Source organism: Ambystoma mexicanum, chromosome 1q (genome assembly GCF_040938575.1).
Source record: "Ambystoma mexicanum isolate Mex_15411 chromosome 1q, UKY_AmexF1_1, whole genome shotgun sequence".
Classification (NCBI taxonomy): domain Eukaryota; kingdom Metazoa; phylum Chordata; class Amphibia; order Caudata; family Ambystomatidae; genus Ambystoma; species Ambystoma mexicanum.
Window position 1 is genome coordinate 584,798,397 of NC_090922.1, and position 16,248 is coordinate 584,814,644.

Below are 16,248 nucleotides of genomic sequence, written 5' to 3' on the forward strand. Positions count from 1 at the left end.
CTACGGATTACGGCCCCCCAAGTACTGCCGTACCTGCTGACGCTGGCCAAAGCTGGTCTGGCACACGCGTCCATCAAGATTCATCTTGCTGCGATCTCCCGATACACCAGAACCACGGGGCGGACGTCCTTGTGGTCTCATCGTCTGGTGAAAGAGTTCATGAAGGGACTGTTCAGATCGTTCCCGCCGGTGAAGGCTCCGGCCCCGGCGTGGGAGCTCAACGTGGTGCTGACCAAGCTCATGGGACCTCCGTTCGAGCCTCTGCACTCGGCCCCGTTGAAGTTTCTATCGTGGAAAACAGCTTTTCTTGTGGCCATCACCTCCGCACGACGAGTGGGAGAGATCCAGGCCCTTTCCTGCAAGGCCCCGTACTTGACTTTCCACGACACGAGGGTAGTGCTCAGGACGCACCCCTCCTTCATGCCCAAGGTACCGTCGGACTTCCATCTCAACGAACCCTTGGTGTTACCTGTGTTCTTCCCGTCGCCTTCGTCGCCGGCTGAGAGGACTTTGCACTCGCTGGATGTAGCTAGAGCGCTGAAGTTCTACGTGGACCGCACGAAGGGTTTTCGGAAGACGTCACAACTCTTTGTGAACTTTGGACCTGTCAATCAGGGGAAGGCTCTCTCGAAGGCTTCCATTTCCAGATGGCTCTCCGGCTGTATCATGTACTGTCATCGGTTGGCAAACCGACCGCTGCCTGGCCGTCCGAGAGCCCATTCCACCAGAGCGATCGCAGCTACCACAGCGTTCCTTTCTGGTGTGCCCCTGCTGGACATATGCAGGGCTGCTACGTGGAGGTCGACGCACACCTTCACAAAGTTCTACTGCGTCGATCGGGATTCCAGGGAGGAGTCCAGGGTCGGCCAAGCAGTGCTGCGCAACCTGTTCGCCTGAGGTGAGCCTGGTGAGGAGGTAAGATGCTTAATGTTGAGTTTGATGTAATGCTTAATGTTGAGCCTTTGCCACCTCCCGTGGTTGTGCATGTGTGTACTGCTATGTATTCTTTATTCATGAGCATGTGAATCCATGCCAGACCCCATGCTGGAGAAGGAACAAGTTACTTACCTGTAACTGTTGTTCTCCAGCATGGGTCTGGCATGGATTCACATGCAAACCCTCCCGCCTACCCCTCTGCGGCTCTTCACTTGGTCATACTGCCACTTCACGTGCTTCCAAATCTGAAGATGGCTGCCAGAGGCGGTGCTTAGGTAGAGGGCAGTCATTGGCTGTGGTCAGTATGACGCAGAGACCAGTGATTGGTTATTACTACGAAAGACAGATCAGAAACGAAACTGATACTGGTTTTTTCTTTACCGAGGATTCCCAGCCTGACGACGGGGAATATTCATGAGCATGTGAATCCATGCCAGACCCATGCTGGAGAACAACAGTTACAGGTAAGTAACTTGTTCCTTCTACGTTACGATGCCCAGCCTTGTCTAGAAATGAGAACTGGCCTTCAGTCACCCTAGAAGAGGGGAGTCGCTGACAAGTCCATTGGTTTTTATCTGCCATTATTGCTCGTAAACAAGAAAAAAGAAGAGCAGAACATAACTGGGTAAAAGACAGGACAGAAGAAAACAAGGATATTTTGAAATCCCTTGAAAAACTATATAGAAACGAGAATTGTGAGGCAAAAAGAAACTATTTTAACACTCAGATTGAAGAATCAGGAAGTGATATAAAAATGTTGTTCGAGATTCTTAGGAAATTAGAAAAACCCCATGCTCAGTTAGATTCATTCATCCTTACTAATGATGATTGCACTGCAGTCCAGCATTTGCGGCCAAAATGAAAGCAACCCATTTTAAGATTACCAGCAATATGATTAAGGTCATCAACCCTGATAAACATACGGTTTCAGGCATACTCCTCCACCTGATAAACCCATGTTTACATTTCAGCCCATTTTGGGGTGTCAAAAGGAGAGTGTACTTAGGAAGATGCAACCTACTCGATGCCCTGGTGATGCAATCACGCCTAAAATCATTCTCAACAATGTTGAGTTATTTACTCCATTTTTGACACGTTTCACTAATGCTACCTTTGCTCATAACATCGTCCCAGATAATATAAAGAATGTGGTAGTCACCCCTTTGATTAAAAAACCTGGCCAGGATCCTAAGGTACATAGCAATTTTAGATCCATAACAAATGTTCCATTTGTGTAAAAATAATCAATAACATTGCTACCGTGCAATTTCAAGGACATCTGGAAGAAGCAGCTAGTTTACATCCTAGGCAATCAGGCTTTAGGTCTTACCATGGCATTGAGAGTGATTTTGTGGACCTGCAAACCCATATGCTGAATACTGTTGATAAAAGAAAATCAGGGCTGCTGATGTTATTAGATTTATCAGCCGCCTTCGATCTTGTGGATCATCAGAGGCTCATTACTACTATTTCAGGCATAGGCTGTTATTCTGGAGAAGCCATAGAATGGATTAAGTAATTTCTTAGGAATAGGAAGTCAAACATTTGCTGAGGGAATGCTACCTCAGAGTCAGCATTGATTACTTGTGGTGTATCTCAAGGGTCCATATGTGATCTACTTGAGAACATGGGAGTGCAATTCACTAATTATGCCGATGACACTCAGCTCAACATTGCGCTGATTGGGAACTATAAGAATGCTGAGAAAACTTCCCATATTTATGAGGCAATTCAAGACTGGATGACAACTAATTGACTGAGTTTCTGATTTCTGGCTCAGTCCAGGCAAGAGCTAAGTTAGGAGCTCAGTACTTGGGGTTCTCCATTGATCACCATCGTATTGATGTAGCAAGTAAGGTTAAAACCTTGAGAATCTTTTTCGAAGACTCCCTAGGGGCAGATGCCCAGGTGAATAACGTGGTGAAAAAGTCTCAATACCATCTCAGATTGTTGTGGCTAGTCAAGCCATATGTCTCTACTAAAAATGTTAGAACACTGGTAAGAGCGACTATAATGCCGAGACTTGATAATTGTTGCGCGCTATTGAGCAGTGCTAGTAAGGGCTGTATTAAAAGGTCACAGACTCTTCTGTTCACATCGTTAAATATGTATCTAGGAAGGAACACATTTCTACACATAGGAGGGACTTGCATTGGCTGCTGGTAGCAGCCAGAGTTTGCTTCAAAATCAATACTCTGACGCACAAATGCCTTTATGGACTAGCACCGCCCTACCTATGTGAGAATTTTGTACAACAACTGACATGAGTCACCCCGTCTAGTAATGCCATGTACTTAACCTGCCCTAGAAGTAAGTGCGCCAGAGGAAATGGGTGCTCATTTCCAGTCCAAGTGGCTTTGGCCTGCAACAAGCTGCCAGTGGATCTACGTAGGGAAAAGAGTTTGTTAATTTTTCATAAGTATTTGAAATCCCTATTTTTCAGCTGATATGCTTGCCTGGCCTCTCTTTCTTATTTGTATATCGTGTTATTGTGCGCCATGATGCCTGCGGGCTCTGACGTGAAATGAATAAATAGATACATTCTATGCTGTCTGGTACGAATGTTTGAGGGAGGGCGATATTAGGTGTGTGCTTGCCTTTTTATATATGCCACAGGCATATTTAAAAGTGTGGGAAATCCGCACTGGTACTGTTTCTCAGCGACTGTATTTTAGTATTTAAAAATGGAGTAACAAGATTGGCCACCAGGGGCGCCACGGATGATCTCTATCTCCGTGTGAGCTCTATCTCCATGGTCCTAGAAGTGGTTTGAGCCCCCGCTTCTGGACCCCCCATGGGTAAAAAGTGGTGCTAAACTGTATGAACGGAGCCTCCCTCTGCAGGGAAAAACCCAGTGAAATTTGGCAAAGATTTTGTGGAGAAAGGACCGACTGAACAGGGCGGTCCTCCACGCGGCGTATGCGATGAAGTGAAACTAAACTTGGCATATGCTGATCTTGATGCGACACCTACGGGTCCTGTTGTGTGATTGGTGTCCTACTCTGGAGTACGGCGCAAAGTTCAGACTGCCAGCCGTCCCACACGCTCTCAGAGGGGTGAGCAGTGAGTCCGGTGTGAGAGAAGACAGACGCATCACGACCTCATTGAGGCGGCTAATGTGTGCCCTGCTGACGCTGTAAGAATCGCTGCGTTCCACCCTTCCTGAGCGGACCACGAAGAGCTTTTCCGTATCGGAGGCGGCCCGATGTGAATGCTCTGGAGGCCCTAGTCGCATATCTCCTATGACCGCCGGAAGAACAGCAGACTGGAGAGCCCTCTTATCATCCCCTTCACGCGGAGGGGGCCCCTCCCTCGCCTGTGAGCACAAACAGCGATGCTGGAGAGACGTCCCGTGAGCCCAGCTGACTCTTGACTGCAGGCTGAATCACAGCGGACCCAAGGCGCACTCTTCGAGAGGACCTAGATGCAGAAAGCGGCGCGCCATTGACCGAAGGTCTCTCCGGACAGCTGGCTCAACTTGGGCTGTAATACGGCAGCCCGAAACGCGCATCGCAATGAATGCAATGACTGCAGTAAGTGATCCTTGCTAACCCCTAATGCAGACATCAGTGTGTCCAGAGCCTTCTCGGACACACTGGATGAACAAGTGCGCCAGACCTTGAATACACGCTTGAACTATAAGTGCACCATACTAGGGACACTGATGCGTGGGTAAAACATAGCACAGACCCATAAGTGCTACGCACTACTTTATTTATTTAATTAATGTGATACAGTCTATTTAATAAACTTTACACATTAACTACTTTATTTATTTAATTAATGTGATACAGTCTATTTAATAAACTTTACACATATTAATAACTAAACACATATATGAACTAAGCTTCAAATGAACAAAATAGTAACAATATAGCAATATGATAAATAATAAGCCATATACACAAATAAAATCAATCTAAAAGGTCAAGCTACGCACTACACATGCGCTTGGCTTACAGAGGAGAGAAGCAAGCACTGGGTCCCTAGACCCATTCTGACGCTGGATTGACTTTGGGAAGCAGAGATAGCAAGCCTGATACAACTGTGAACAACATTGTTCCTTACATGCACCAGATCTATCACGGCATACAAAAGGTGGTCGGAAACAAGAAACCCTAATCTCCACCCCTCAAAGGGAAACGTCATCATTACTATAATCTGTTGGACACAGGCTTCTTTCCGCCCTCACGGGTAGCAACAACCCCTACCCAAGTGGATTCCAGCACCACGCTCTGGGCCCTACTCTGAACACCCATGAAGCGGTAGTAAACAGGAGACTCCCTCAGAACACGGAAGTGCACAAAGGGTGAGACACCACTTCAGTGCAATACATTCAATTGAAGAATCCAGGCAGAGCTTCATAACTCCCCTGCTTTGCGGACTGCTCCACACTTGATTGGCGTACATCTCAGGCCACCTACCCCTGGAATCATTCTGAATACATCCGAAGTTACTATACATGTGGCGTTGAGTGATCCTTCCTGCTGCGAGCTATAAAAACGGACAATAAGAGAAGACCACGACAGTTAAACATATCACGGGGCGCCATAAAGATACACTTACGTCACCATAGAAATTTGGCGAAAAGTATGACACTGCCAAACGTGGAAAACTGCACATTTTGAGAAAACAGGCAACAACCTGGTGACTGCAGCGCTCCTAAGTGCCACCTATAGAGCCACTCAACAGAGGTAGTGCTCCAGCCCTTTAGTGCTGGCGCTATCCCCCTCAACAGTACGGATCGCAAAGCCTACCTCTCCCTGCACAGGTAGATCCTGTGTGGCATTGTCAGAACCTCACACTCTGGCAATAATTTCCTTTTTTAAACCATTTTTATTAATTTTTACAACCAACAATCCACACAACACCCCAACAGTGCATAACATATATCTTCAAACATCATGTACAATGTCATGAAATGTCCACTGCCTTCCCTTTACCACTTGTGACACTTATGTATAGGCGCATTATAAATGCAATATATCATATCATAACCTCCCCCTACTCCACTTCTCCCTCCGCCGTAGTTTCCTCTGGAGGTTCCTCCCCCTCTGTATTTCCAGAGGAATCCTGATCACTTGAACAGGGCTGGGTGGACCCAGACAGTGTGGCCACTAAATGTATGCAGGCCATCAGAGTGTCTGCTTCCTCACCCCCCCCCCCCTCTTGTTGGCCGCTTCATTCCAATCGGCCGTTTCCGCTTCAGCCCATTTCAGGAGACCATGCCACCAAACCCCTGCATTTGGTCTGTGGCACGCTTTCCAACCCATAGCAAATCTGCGCTTGGCAAGTATATAAGCCAAGTCCTTGAGTTTACTCACGTGTTTCAGTTTGCACGGTCTAGTGAAACCTCCCACCATGCATGCCCACACAGATTCCACGTCTAGCGTGATTCCTTTTCCGGTTAATCGGAGGGCAATCTCACCCCAGAATTTTCTAATTTCCAGGCATGCCCAGAACATGTGTGTCATCCTTGTGTTCACTTCCCCACATTTGGGACATGTTTGTATTTCTGCGCTCGTGAATCGAGAAATCCTCTGGGGGGTCATGTACGCTCTGAGTCACATATAGCTGGATCTGCTGCAGCCTCACATTACTGGACACTTTTTTATGGTACCTCTGAACCGTCTCCCATAACCCATCATTCATGGGTTCCCCCGCTTCCTCCTCCCAATCCCGCCTCAACTGGGTCACTTCCTTTCCCACCCTGGACATCAGCAGTTCATAGATTCGGGAGGCCTCATGCACCCCCTCTGAGATATCATAGATTGTTTCTATGGCTGCGTCAGGTTGACCTTCCAGCACTATTTTGGGTCATGTTTCCCTAACCTGCTGTGCCAATCTAGTATACATAATATATTGCCCCAGATGTAGACCAGTTTCTTCTACTAGTACATTGAATACCAGTACCTTCCCTTCTTGCCATATATCTCCCAGTGTTGCATTGGCCACCGGTTCCCAATGCTTACGAATCGTTATCCTCAGTTGCTCATCCACTCCAGGCAATGCCACTAACGGTACCTGCGGAGAGCACGGGGTTGGATTCTCCATGACCTGGCAAGCCTTAGTCCACATCTTCCATTCCAGTTCTAACATCTTTGTATGCCCTTTTAGCTCTGGTTTAGGCAGCCAGATCCACTCTTTCAAAAAGAACGGGTCACATTCTGATCTCAACAATCTGGACTCTGATGTGGGGTCTTCCGTTAACCACTTAGCCACATCTCTTAGTTGACTGGCCAGATAGTATACCTCAAAGTTGGGTAATTTTATGCCCCCCTTATCATAGCTGTTCTGAAACTTCCACAGGGCTATTCTGTTCCTGGTATTGTGCCAAATGAAACCCCTACATATGCTCTGGAGTTTAACAAAGAATCGGTTGGGTATCATGTATGGGATATTCCCAAAAAAGTGTAACAACCTTAGCAATATGACCATCTTCAGCAGTGCCACCCTTCCTACCATGGCCAGGGGGAGTTTAGCCCAGAAACCCATACTATTCTCAATGTTTGCCACTGCCTTCTCTGTTTTATGTTTATGTTCAGCATCCACCGTATGGTAAATATCAATCCCCAAGTATCTAAAGGTTCTAGTCTCCCAGGGTATTTGTAATACTTGTAGGTTATCTCGAGGAATCCCATTATATCTCCCCAGGGGGACACGCACAACTTCTTGAGGTTAACTGCAATGCCAGAGAGCAATGCAAATCGCTCCATTACCTCTAGAATGTATTGCAGGTTCTCCTCCGAATACCTCAGGTATAACAACATATCATCAGCATACAGTGATATTAAGTGTGGCCCTCCTTTCGTGTGGATCCCCACCCCCTCGTATTGTTGTCTCAGATATATCGCTAAGGGTTCCAGTGCGAGGATGTACAGCATCAGGGACCAAGGGCATCCCTGTCTGGTGCCTCTGTTGAGCTGCCACCTATCTGAAATGGTCACTCCCGTCTTGACTCTAGCTAGCAGCGAGCTGTACAACAATTTCACCCACTTCAGGTACCCAGGTCCTATTCCATATTCTTTTAGGGCTGCTACCAGCCAGGGCCATTTGACAGAATCGAAGGCCTTCATCGCATCTAATGAGACAATTGCTACTTCGTGTGTGTCCCCTTCCGTTTGCTCCATGACGCAGTGGAGCCTTCTGAGATTATCGGATATAGTTCTGTGCGGAACATATCCGGTCTGATCTGGATGTATACGTTTGCTTATGACCTGTCTCAGTCTGTTTGCCAGTACAGCCGTGAGTATCTTGCTGTCCTGTTTCAGCATGGATAGTGGTCTAAACGACCAGCAGTCCATGCTTGGCTTGTTAGGTTTGAGAAGCGGAATAATGATTGCCTCTCTCAGGGATTCTGGCACTGTCCCTGTTTCTAACACTTCATTCAACATTGCTAGTAGCGGGGGGAACACTTCTATCCTATACGTTTTATAAAACTTGCTGGGGAGTCTGTCCACTCCCGGGGTCTTGTTAGTCGGTAATTGCTGAACCACAGCTTCTAGTTCTTCCAGTGTGATTGGGGCATCTAGGTTCTCCCTCTTTTCAGTACTCAGTTTCGGTAAGCCAATATCCTCTAATGTTTCCACTATCTCGCTCCATTCAGCCCCTTCAACGTCTCCATACAATTGCTGATAGAACGTAAGGATCCCACCGTTCACACCCTCTTGGGTATCAAGTATTTGTCCATCCTCCCCTGTTATTGCTCTGATCGCTGGTCTGGGCGTATCATGTTTACATAACCATGCAAGCAACCTCCCCGGCTTATCCCCGCTGGCGTGTTGCCTCTCTATGTACTTCTTATAGTTTAAGTTGCATAGCCTCTCCCATTGCTTTCCACACTCCTGCTGCAATTGGCTCATGGTTTCAGCCTCCTCCTGGGAGATATCCCCTTTGCAGACAATTGCCTCTAGTTTCGCCTCTGCCCTTTCTAACTCCTGCGCTATGCCCCCCTGGAGCCCTTTGGATTTGGATATAGCTGATCCCCTCACCACCACCTTAAATGCCTCCCATAGAGTGCCAGCCGATTTTACGCTTCCTGTGTTATTTTCAAAGTATTCCACAATATCTTCCCTCAGTTCCCCTCTGAACACTGTGGGCCTCATTACGACCCTGGCGTTAAGGGTTTAACGGCTCTGGTATCGGTGCCAATGCCGTTAACCCCTTACCGCCATGTTACGAGGTCCTTTAGCGAGTCCCGTTAAGGGCGGCTGGTTTTAACAGGCGCCCTTAGTGGGAGCCGCTAAAGGACCAGCATGCTAACAACAGGCCCGTTTTTAACGGGCCCGTTGTTAGCATGGTCCCCATTCCCATTGTTAGCATGGTCCCCATTCCCATTGATCCCTATCGGGCTATGGCTCGAATGGGAATGGGGATGGGTTCCTTGAATGGGAAAATACCGGCTCCTCCAAGGTTGGAATGGCCCGGTAATTCCCCAGTCAGGGAACCCGGACCTGGTATGCGGTAAGGAGGTAGCCATGGTGCTAATAGCGCCATGGCTACCTCCAACCTTGTAATGAGGCCCTGTGTCTTTCAGTGCTTCGGCTCTGAGCCAACACGTTGGGATCCTAGCCCTGGGAGGCATGTTAAGATCAGTGGGGAGTGGTCAGAGAGGACCCTCACTTTGTATTCTGATTGCACTATCTCCCCCGCCATCTCTGGAGTGGCAAACATATATAGCCTCATCACGAGTTTGGCGGTAGCCCTTAAATGCGGCAGTAGCGCTTTTACCGCCGCATTTAAGGGTCTGCCAAATCACGGCTTCAGCTGATTTCCCCCCAGCTCGGAGCTGGGGGGAAATCTGCCAAGAATTTGCCGATTTTCGGCGTGATTTCCCGCCGGCGGTAAAAGCACAAAATTTCCCCATTGAGCCCAATGGGGAATGGGGAATTCCCGAATGGGCTCAATGGGGAATGGGCAATACCCGTTCCGCCAAACCCGTGATCAGGCACTAATAGCGCCAGTGGGTTTGTGTCACGATCTGAGTCCACGTAGATATGTGTACCTCCGTCCCCAAGTACCAGTCAGAGAGGATTAATGTACTCGCTGACCGATCTTTGGGGCCACAGGTGGGAGAAACAGGAAACACCGGGTCCCGTATGGCTGCAATGGAAAAGCAGGGTTAGGTATATAATACAGTAGTGGCTATAATGCTATATCATATGCTAAACAATCTCTTACCCGGGGACTGGTCGGTGTCAGCTCTTGACCTAGTTGTTTCTTCTCTGGTTGTTCAAAGAGAACAGTGTTGCTACATGCCAGAGTCCACCTGAGTAGTCAGAAGCATCATATGCCAAAGCCAAGGGATAGACAGAGTGCAGTCCAAATACAGTTCAAGGGTCAATGCCAAAGCCAAAGGATAAGCCAAATGCAGTTCAATTTCAGTTCCAGGGTCAATACAATCCAAAACAGAGTCCAAGAAAATAACCAGGTGACAAATCCAGAAGGGTGCAAATCCAATGCACAGAAGTTCCAGTAATACGAGGTCTAAGGTCCAAGATCCGTAGAACTCAAGGTTCGCCAGGAGAAGTTAGCCACACACTGCTGAACAGCTAAGAAGCGCCGGATGAATGAACGGAACAGTTTTTATGCCGGCATTTCCTGTTCACGTGACTCCCGTGTGGGAATCACTCGAGCGCGAGACTGAGCATGACCACTTGACCACTTCTCTGTGAATGCGTGAGGCTTGGCGTGGTCACGTGACCGCTTTCCCGTGGTCGTTCTCGCAGGAAGGCAGAATGAGGGGCGGAACGTCCACTGAAATAAGCACCATGGCAACCCCCCAAACACCCGCCTTCTCCAGCGACAGGGGTGCTTCCGCGCGTGGCCACCGGCACCAGGACGAGCACAAGTGCTTCCAAAAGAAGAGCACGGCTCATGCCGCTGCCGGGACCAGTCCCCAGGGTTTGGATCACTAGAGTACCTTGTCTCGGGTGAGTTGTGCGAGCGTGAGCGTGTGCTTGCGTGCATGATAGTTTGGCGGTAGGCCTAATAACGCCAGCCCAACTCGTGATGAGGCCCATAGCCTAGCCATGTGTACACATTTTGTGGGGCAGAGTAATGCGAATATTGTCTATCATGTGGGTGGTGTAGCCTCCATATATCTTCCAGCTGAAAGTCTCCCAACAGGGTCTTTGAGGTTTTGACGGCGGGGTTGGGGTTGTCTAATTTCCTGTGTGATCTGTCCACCTTGGGGTCTAGCGTACAGTTAAAGTCCCCTCCCGATATGACCATGCCCCCGAGGTACAGGCTAACCTTACTATAAAATGTCTTAAAGTAGGCCACAGTGTCTGCTTCGGGGCATATGTATGAATGATACACAGCTCTCTATTTTCTATCAATCCCCGTATCGCTACCATCCTACCGTCTGGCTCCAATGTGGACTGTAATAACTGGAAGGGGACATGTGTGCTATCCAGGTGATTACCCCTCTAGCATGTGCCAAATACATTGCCCCTATGGTAGTTCCCTTCCATTTCTTCCATATCACCTCCAGTTTTTCTTTTGTGAGGTGAGTTTCCTGTACTAGGGCAATATCTATTTTCTGCCTCCTTAGATATATCAGGATCCTATTCCTCTTCAAGTAACTATTGAGCCCCCTGACATTCCAGGTTGCTATATTAAGGACTCCCATCTCTCATCCATACCCAGTCCCCCCTCTGTCCTCCCTTGTCTTCCGCTTTATGCGCGGCAGCGTGTGGATGTATGCTAGTTCCTTAACAAATTCCACTGCAAAGCCCCCAACACCCTTCCTTCCCCCCTTCCTTCCCATCCCAAAACAACTGTTGCCCAGCTCCATCCCTGGAACTCAGGCTACCCTGCATTTAGTCCTTTCCCAGCTGCTGTCAGTACTCGGAACCCCGCAGGGGGACCCCGCACTACTGGCGTCCCGACTAATCTATCTACTGGGGGTAAAGACGTGTTCCTCCGTGTCCCTGCATTAATGCTACAGGTGACTACACACATTTATGTTTCCAGCTGCTCATGTACTCTGTTATCTGAGGGTCTAGAAGACTATATCCCGAATGTCTTTAAGTTCAGTCCCTTTTGGTTACATGACTACTGTCCCTGCTCAGGTCCAACGACCTCAGTATTACAATGGGCCTCATTACGACCCAGGCGGTAAGGGGTTTACGGCAGCGTAAACAGCGCCGACCCTTACCGCCTGAATACGAGGTCCCTTAGCGCCATGGCGGATTTAACACCTGCTTTTAGCAGGTGTTAAAATCCATGGCGCTAAGGGACCATGGAGTTAATTACGCCACCGTAATTTACGGTGGCGTAATTAATGCCTTCCCCACTCCCATTATGCCCTATGGGGCAAAAATGGGAATGGGGAAGGGTAAATGGGGATTGGGGACTTACCGCCCCGCCAAGGTCGGAATGGGGCGGTAAGTCCGCCAACCACCATGGCGTAAACATAGTTTACGCCATGGTGGTAAAGTCACGGCCCAGGCGGTAACTTACCGCCTGGGTCGTAATGAGGCCCAATGTCTCCAAAGGTCACCTTTCTTGCACAATGTCAATGTTAATGTCACCTCCGCTCTCCAACAGCAACAAATCTGGATGCTCGCCTGCTAGATGCCAAGTACAAGGTCACTCATCTTTCCCCCTCTGTGGCTGGCTGTCCGCACTCTCTGGGCAGCCCACCGCATCCAGCCAGCCTGCTGCGTCTTCAGGAGTTTCGAAGAACAGTGCTTTGTTTTTGTGCAGCACTTTCAGCTTCGCCAGGTATAGTAGCATGTGACTGTAGCGGGCTTCTCGTAAACGTCTCTTGATCGCCACATAGTGCAACCGCTGTCTCTGCACCAGAAAGGTATAGTCCGAGTAGGCTGTGACTGTCGCCGACGCTCTGCTTATTGTTCCTCCCTTACTAAAGTGTAACAGGATCTTCTCCCTATCCTTATAATTTAAGATTGTAGCGATAATCGGGTAGGGTGGGGGGGAGCCCCGGTGGCGGTTTCCTGGTTAGGGCTCTGTGCGCTCTCTCGACTGTGAATCCTTGGGTGAGCGCTTCTGCGCCGATCTCTTGTAGCAGCATGTTTTCTATATAGTCTGTAGGGTCCTGGCCCTCCTCTCCTTCTGGTAGACCCACCATGCGTATGTTGTTAAATCAAGCCCTTCACCCTGCCGCCTCTGCGCAGTTTTCTACGTTGTGCACCTGTTGTTGTAGTACCGCCACCTCATTGGTATTGGTCGTGCTTGAGTCAGTGTTGGCCTTCAAAGTGCTCTCGAGGCCGCTCGTACAGTCCGCCAGCGCTCGCACATCTTGTCGCAAGAGATTAACATCTACGCTGACCGCAGCGATCTTGATCCTGCGGCACTCCCGGGTGATTGGGCCGGTTTCGTGCAGATGTCCATTGTGGGTTGTTTCCCTTTGGCCTTGTTTGACTTGGATGCCATTGCCTATTGTAGGTATTGCCTGACTGCTGTCTTCGGCCTCATTGATACAGCTTCCAGGGGTCTAGACACCCTATTCCGGCTGTAATTCGCCGGGCTTGGGGCTCGCCAGATCATTCCGGTGTTTCTACCCCGCCGTCCCTTTATTTTCACTCTTCTTTAGTAATATCTTCTCTCCCTCTTCTGCTTGCCCCCTATTTGTCCTGGTGTGTGTTTGTTGGCGTCGTCTCACTGGCAGTTTCTAAGGTCACCCAGCACGTCCCTCAGCCTGAGGCCTCCAACATTACGTCCCAGGTTCAGTCCTCAAACCCTAACGCTGCGTTGTTCCTCAGATATTGCGTTCTCTCCCTTGGAGGTCCTGCTGGAGGGGCCCTTATGGTTGCGCGCTGATGGTCCATGCACACAGGCTATGCAACTGTTGTTTTGAGCATCTCATCAATACCTACTTTTGCTACGCTTCTTCAGCTCCTTACTTCGCATGCAAGCAGCTCTCTCTTTTTCCCATTACCTTATTCTTTAATTTTTTGGACTGCCTTTGTCCTAGTGTTTACTGGTTCATAGTATGCACTATATCTATCGACACGCTATCACATTCTTTCACTTTGAGGTGGATTAGAGTTGATACCACCATCAACACTTGGGGAGCACTGACTTTAGCACAGACTGTGTGATCCGTATGAGGTTCTACACAGTAGCTAGTTGTTCCTATTTTTAACTGTTCTTTATACAGTTTCTATGTTTTTTAATTTTTAGTTTGTACTTTTGTTCCTCAGGGGTCACCTTTTTGTGCATCTGACTCTGGTCCTGAGGAAGGCGGTACATACACCTATCAACGCTGAAACGTATGATACACCTGCTTTTGCAATACCCTACCAAGCGGGTGTTAGTCGGCTGTGCTCTAATCTATACAGCCTCTCCACGTAGACCCCGAGTAGATCTTCTGACTATCAAGCACCATTTTGAACATTTGGTCTTTTCAAATCTGGATTAATTCCTACCATCTGGCAACAAATGTAACCATTGGGTGGTGTTGCCTGGATCCTTAGATATGGACTTGTTATGAATGACTAAATAGCAGTTCAATTGTATTAAATGAATTTAGATTTGTTAAATTACTTCATGTTAACCTTTTTTTCTTGAAATGCTTCTACTTTGGTTTTCACTTTAGTAAATTGAATTTATGTTGAAGTTATAGTTTGGGAATATTTTTTCTTCCCAAAAAACTCCTTTTCTTGTTTGTGTATTTGTTGAATTGTTTTAATAAATTGAGATACACATTTTTTCTAGATTATTAAATTGTACTTGCTTCTTAATACAATATGGTGTATGAATTAATGTACCCTTGGTTTTGAAAATACATAGTGTATGATTGCTATAACCAAGAATTTATATCACTCACCTATTTAGGAGAGTGATCGGAGGAATTTGCCCATATAGAGAGACAGAATACAATTAATTGGTTGGAATGATATTCCTTAAATTCTTAGCCTGTTGGGACACATGCCTTTTGTTTACTTGCAAATTGGTTATAGTCTCCTAGGTTTGTTGTCATGCGGCGCTGCTCTGGTCTGTGCCCTCAGGCTGTGGGGCATAAATCCATGAGTGTGGCTCAAAAGGTCAATCCGCTATATTTCTGGGCATTTACTGAGTGCCTCCTCAGTGTCTTAACCGCTTCCCGATGACACTAGTACCCATGTGAAGATCCATGGGTGCCGTGACTCTTAATTGCGCATCAGCTCCTTGCAGTTCCCGCAGTGTTCTTATTCGGTGTAGCTGTTCTCAAGTGTGAGGCATTACCCTTGGGCAGTGTCGTATAGGCTCTGCATCAGGTTATTCTCCTCTCAGTTCTCATGATGCCGCCTTATTCCCGTAGGACACCTTCCTGCTTCTGTTTCACCTGTTTCGTTGCTCTCGCGGGTGACACCACGGCCCCTCACACACACGTCCGCCAGCTGTGCCCGGGTCATCTGCAGCTTCCCGCGCCCCTGGGATCCTCCACTGTGCGCACTCGTCCGACTCACCAGCCCGCATTGATCCGCTTTTTGTGTGCTTAATTTCGCCGTGATGGTGGGCTCCCCTGCCCTCCGTCTCTGTGGCTGTACAGAACCCGAGCGCGTTCCAGGTCTATCAGTAGCAGTGTCCCCAGGCGCACCGCGTTAGCCTCTGTCTCTGGCTTTTTTCCACAGAAGCCTGGTATGCCTGGCGTTACAAGCGTTGTGTGTCAATGTAGCACTGCAGTGTACGCGTTCAGTGGGCCGGCTGGAGTGAGAAGTTTCCTCATTTCGGATGCGTAGGTGCTCCCCAGCTGCTCCTGCCTTTCTGCCATATGCTGCGATCCTTGTCCTTACGGCTGCCCTGGTCCTGCGCTACAGTGCTTTCCTTTGTCTGTGGGCGACTCTGCCAATAATTGATGAATAACCGCTGGGGCATGAAGAGTGAACATCAGGACCTACTGTTCCTCACATCAGAACTCGTTAGCAAGAGGAGAACTGTCCTTCTTCACATCCCTTGAACCCCATACTCTTGTAGGTTTATTTACCCCCACAGGAACAGCAGATACATTTCATCTGAAGAGACTGTGCACTCATACCCACCCTAGACCAAGTACACCCTCCACCACCCTGGCAAGGAGGTTGCCCACATAGAGGTTGAAGGGACCATAACACATAATTGAACAAAGCAAGCACACCACTCCTCTGAAGGGTTGGGCCCCCGAAAACGGGGCGTGTGCCCTCCTTCGAACGACAGACCGTAGTAAGGCTCATCTACTTCTTCCCAGCCACAGGTAAACTACCGAATGAGGGGGGATTAGAACCACTTTGATTTATATGGACATTAAATTGAAACTAGCCAAGTACGCCTACTCCCCATCCTCTCCTGCCGCAGAAAGCACAGTTATATTAATCATGGAGG

At 48.4% G+C, this 16,248-nt stretch overlaps 1 protein-coding gene across 6 annotated transcripts in view; it reads left to right on the top strand.

Annotated features, from left to right (window-relative positions):
• The window catches only part of LOC138532704 (flavin-containing monooxygenase 5-like), a 338,239-nt gene that overhangs the window by 43,827 nt on the left and 278,164 nt on the right, over positions 1–16,248 (top strand). For 2 of the 6 annotated variants that reach the window (XM_069641087.1, XM_069641091.1), the window contains exon 1: positions 4,333–4,469. The exons of the other annotated variants lie outside the window; for them this stretch is intronic. The gene's annotated coding sequence lies outside the window, so the exon portion shown is untranslated. Of the gene's footprint in view, positions 1–4,332; positions 4,470–16,248 lie in introns of those variants that run through there. 6 annotated transcript variants of the gene reach the window in all.